A 6000-nucleotide genomic window follows, 5' to 3' on the forward strand; every position below is an offset into this window, starting at 1 on the left:
GTTTATATATATATATATATATATATATATATATATATATATATATATATATAGATAGATAGATAGATAGATAGATAGATATAGATATAGATAGATGTATATATACTGTATGTACGGTATATATATACTATCTATATATATATATATATATATATATATATATATATATATATATATATATATATATATATATATATATATATATATATATATATATATATATATATATATATATATATATATATATATATATATATAAATATATATATATATAAATATATATATATATATATATATATATATATACAGTATATATATATAGTATCTATCTATCTATCTATCTATCTATCTATATATATATATATACATAGATAGATATAGATATAGATATATGTATATATATGTATATGTATATAGATAGATAGATACATAGATAGATATACAGTAGATAGATAGATAGATATATATTGCCAAACGCCTCAGTCCCGTTCGGGGTGGCCACAAACAAATCGCCTCCACGTCGCCCTGTCCCCCGCCATTTCATTGCCCCGCTCCCAACTCACACCCCCCTCTCTCATATAAATCTCCACCCCATCAATCCATCTCATCCTCGGCCTCCCCCTCCCTCTTCCCCCCCTCCACCTAACTCACAAACACTCTCTTCGTCAGTCTTTCACCCCTCATCCTCTCCACATGGTCAAACCACCTCAGTGTGTTCCTCATAACGCTTCCTATCACATCCACATCCACACCACAACGCTCCTTTACATCCTCATTTGTCAGCCTGTCTCTCCGTGTGACTCCACAGGCTCCTCTTAACTCATTTCCACTGCTCTCACTCTTGACTTGTGTCCTTCCAACAACGTCCAAGCTTCACTTACATTAGGGTTGGTATCACAATACTGTCATGTAGTAACTTTTTCACTTCCATGCTCACTTCTCTGCTTCTTATCACTGTCTTCAAGGAACCAGCAACCTTTCTTCCCTGCTCTACCCTTTCAAGCACTTCACCCTCCAAACCTCCATCCTTACTCATCACACTACCCAAGTACTTAAACGTACTCACATTTTCCAATTCCTCACCATCCAACCTCGCTGTACACTCACTGACTTCACCTCTCTCAAAGACCATCACTTTACTCTTCCCTACATTCACCTTTAGATTCCGTTTCTTACAAACTCTCCCAGACCCATCCACCAAGCCTTGCAGCTCTCCTTCGTCTTCACTCAACAACACAGTATCATCTGCAAACAACAGTACAGGGAGTTTCCAAACACTACCCTCTCTCACCAGGGCCACTCCAACATCCACTACCCTACCTTGTACCTCTTTTATTACCCCATCCATGTACAGATTGAACAACCATGGAGAAATGACACATCCCTGTTTCAACCCAACCTTAAAAGAGAAAAATTCACTCAGTTTACCATCCACATGCACTGCAACCTTAGCACCAATTAGATAAGAACCATCATACATACTCTTCACAGCATTCAACAACTTCCCATCTACTCCATATATTCTTAATACTTTCCACAATCCTTCTCAATCCACCCTGTCGTATGCTTTCTCCAAATCCATGAAAGCCGCATACAACTTCTTTCCCTTCTCTAGAAACTTTTCCACTAAAGATCTAAGAATGAATATCTGATCTACACAACCTCTTCCCTTCCTAAAGCCTCCCTGTTCATCTCCAACTAATTCCTCTATTCTTTCTGTAACTCTGTTAATAAGTATCCTACCATACACTTTTCCTATTATACTAAGAAGACAGATGCCCCTATGATTACCACACACTTCTTTTTCCCCTTTTCATTTGTACAAGGAAATAATTATACCTGACTTCCAATCCTCCGGGACTCTACCTTCCTCCCAGGCCAATCTGCACATTTTCCACATCCATTCTACTACTATCTCTCTCCCATACTTCAGCATTTCACCACACACTCCATCAATTCCTGGGGCTTTATCCAATTTCACTTTCTTCATTGCTTCCACAACTTCTATCCTACTGATTTCTTCCTGTCTTCTCACCTCCCTGCTTCTCCCAGCCATTCCCCAGCCACTTAAACTCGCATTACTTCCATCCTCTATGTTCAACAATTCCTTAAAGTGTTCTCTCCATCTGCTCACTTTTTCCCCCTTCTCCACTAGTAATCTACCATTTTTATCCTTCACTCCCCTGCTAACTTCACTTCCACTCTGTCTTACTCTTTTCACCTCTTTCCAGAAAATTTTCGTACAGTCCCTCCACTTTACACTTAAGTTCCTTCCAAATTTCTCATCCGCTCTCTTCTTACTCCCTCTTACTAAGCTTCACCTCTCTCTTTCTTTCTACATCTAACTCTCTCTTCCGCCTCTCAACTTCTTCCACGCCCCTATTTCTCATCCATTCATTGTATGCTTTCTTCTTTTGTGCCACAGCCTGTCTCACCTCTTCATTCCACCACGTTGTTCCTTGCACACCCCTCCATCTTCCCTTCATATCACACACCACATCACATGCTGCACATATTTCTTCTGTAAATATCCTGCACACACCTTCCACGTCCCCCATCTGCTCCAATTCATATTTGCCCAATCGTTCCTCCACTACTATCTTATACTCTGCCTTTTCCTCATCCTCTTGTAACCTTTCCACTCTCCTTACAAATACTCCTTCCCGTCCTTCCCTTCTTCTATTTTTCCATCGTAATCGGACCTTGATTCTGGCCACCACCAAGTAGTGGTCAGAAAGTCCACTTCCCCAACCTCTATAAGCTCTTGCATCCATTACACATTTTCGCATCCTTTCATCCACACACACATAATCAATCATTGCCTTCCTTTCATTCAGTTCACCACCCACCCTTCTCATCACTCGCCATGTATACCTGTGGATCATTTTGTGCCTGAAGAGGGTACTGGCTATCACCAGCTCCCTCCCAGCACAAACGTCCACTAACGCACTGCCATTCTCATCTATCTCAGCAGGCACACCCCACTCACCAACTATTCCATCCACCTTCACATTCCCTACTTTACCATTTTGTTTCAGTTAATCCGCATACATCAACTTTCGTACCCTCAAGATATATCTATCTATCTATCTATATCTATCTATCTATCTATCTATCTATATCTATCTATCTATCTATATATATATATATATATATATATATATATCATCATCATCAACATGATCTGGACCTCCTTTCCTACCCAAGGGCAGGGTGAGGAGTAACAATTTCCAGACAGCACAAACTTGCCCAATCCAAATAGGCCACACTTCCATTCACTCATCATTCAAACCCCCGGAATCCTGGCTCTACCGGATACGCCAAAAACATTAACCACATTCTGCAGCTTCACACAAATGTATCCGACTGAGTCAATCCAGACGCTGCCATGGTCACAAGGGGTGCCAAAATCCCTGATCATGCGCTTCTCCTCACAACATTCATCCAGTCAGCTTGATCTCTTGTCAGTTCCCTAGCCTTACCGACTTCCAAACCTCTCTTCCTCAAACAGGGAGACCTGGAGCTCCCGTTTCATCAGCCCTCGGGACTAGGTCCCGACCATTCCCCTTTGCTGAATTTTTTTCAGTGTCTCAGTAACACAGAGAGTAGGCCAGCATGCTCTCCAATACAAGTTTCTCTATCAGCACCTTACTACATGCACAGTACACACCACACTTCCTTTTCAAAATTTGAAAAAAAAAAAAAAAATGGCGTCGAATAACATATAGCCCCGGAGTCCCACCTTCTGCCCCTCTCCCGGTGATGACTCAAGATGCCTGGAACCACTGCCTGACTCTCTTCTTCTTTTCTGCAACATTCGTGGCCATTCCTCTAACTTTTGCTATGTTGAGCACCACCTCTCCTTCTCTAAACCCCACCTTCTTTTTCTAACTGAGACTCAGCTGTCTGAGGCAACTGACAGCAGACCCTTTTCTGTGTCCTCCTACTTTCTCTATATTCATTTCAAAGCCAAAGGTGGCTGTTGTGTATATATACGCAACAACTTATCTTGCTCTCGTATTCCTGAACTCAATTCTTTTGAATTCTCTATACTATGGCTTCGGCTTTCCTGTCATTCTCTAAGTATATCTGTGCTGTTTACTTATCTCCTAATTCTACTGACTATCAAAAATTCTTTGACTATCTTACTTCCACGATGGAAGACATTCTATCCATTTCTCCTTTCTCTGAAATCTCCATTCTAGGAGATTTCAATGTTCACCACCACCTTTGGCTCTCCTCTCCTTTCACTGATCCACCTGGTGAACAAGCCTACACCTTTTCTATCCTTAATGACCTAGAGCAGCTTGTACAACATCCTACCCGTATCCCTGACCGCCTTGGAGAGAGCTCCAACATACTTGGCCTCTTCCTTACAACTAATCCTTCTGCTTACACTGTTAATCTTTTCTCTCCGTTGGGCTCCTCCGATCACAACCTCATCACCTTAACCTGTCCTATCACTCTGATACGGCCTGCGGACCCTCCAAAGAAATGTTGTCTGTGGCACTTTGGAGCTGCGGATTGGGAGACCCTCAGGCAGTACTTCTTTGATTTTCCATGGAATGATTATTGCTTCCATGGCCAGGAGTCAACTGGGTGTGCCTTGCGCATTACGGAGGTTATTCTCTCGGGCATGGAAGCATACATTACTTTCTCATATCCTTTGACTAATGCACGAAAGCCTTGGTTTAATCACGCTTGTTCTAATGCTGTCCGCAACAAGGAGAGGGCCTATAAAAGGTACCAGAGCCAACCCACCCCTGAATCACATCTTTTATACGTTTCTGCCCGGAATCATGCTAAGTCTGTTCTTCGCTCTGCTAAAAATAATTTCATCCGTACTAAATGCTCTCAACTCTCTAACTCGAATTCTTCCCGCTCCTTCTGGCACCTTGACCAAAACCTTTCTAACAACTTTACCTCATCAGCCTTCCCTCCTGTTTTCTACTCTGATGGCTCTGTAGCTATGTCTTCTACGGATAAAGCAGATCTCTTTGCTCAGACTTTCTCCTCCAATTCCACCTTAGACGATTCCGGTGCCGTTCCTCCATCACTTCCCCCCTCAGACTTCCTCATGGCTGACATTAAAATTTTTTTCAGCTGATGTATTTTCTGCCATCACAGGGCTCAATACTAATAAGGCATATGGGCCTGATGGAGTCCCTCCTGTTGTTCTCAAGAACTGTGTTTCTGTGCTTACACCCTGCCTAGGCAAACTCTATCGCCTTTGTCTATCAACTTGTACCTTTCCTTCTTGCTGGAAGTTTGCCCTCATGCAGCCAGTCCCAAAGGAGGGTAACCATTCCCAACCCTCTAACTATCGTCCAATTGCTTTAACATCCTGTATCTCAAAAGTTGTCGAGTCTATTCTTAATAGAAAAATTTTAAAGCATCTTTCCTATCACAACCTTCTTTCTGATCGCCAGTATGGGTTCCCTCAGGGACGCTCCACTGGCGATCTTCTCACCTACCTTTCAGACTCTGGTCATTCTCCTTTCGGGACTTTGGCGAAAGCTTTGCCATTGCACTTGACATCTCAAAGGCTTTCGATCAAGTCTGGCATAAATCTTTAATTTCCAAACTGCCCTTCTACAGTTTCTATCCTTCTATCTATGCTTTCATCTCTAGCTTCCTTTCTGGTCGTTCTATAGCCGCTGTTGTAGACGGCCAGCGTTCTTCTCCTAGATCTATCAACAGTGGTGTTCTTCCGGGTTCTGTCCTATCACCAACTCTCTTCCTTTTATTCATCAATGACCTTCTAAGCTGTACATCTAACCCTATCCACTCATACGCTGATGACCCCACCCTTCACCTTTCCATTCGATTCCCGCAACATCCATCTCAGCAGGTACTTCAACAAACAAGGGATGAGGCTATGGCACACCTAATGTCTGACTTGGCTCGTATCTCTGACTGGGGTAAAAATAATCTGGTCGTTTTTAATGCATCAAAGACTCAGTTTTTGCATCTATCATCCCGACAAAATCTTCCACAAGT

The sequence above is a fragment of the Coenobita brevimanus genome, chromosome 34, assembly GCF_032717465.1.
Source record: "Coenobita brevimanus isolate Jiangsu-jjx chromosome 34, ASM3271746v2, whole genome shotgun sequence".
Classification (NCBI taxonomy): Eukaryota; Metazoa; Arthropoda; class Malacostraca; order Decapoda; family Coenobitidae; genus Coenobita; species Coenobita brevimanus.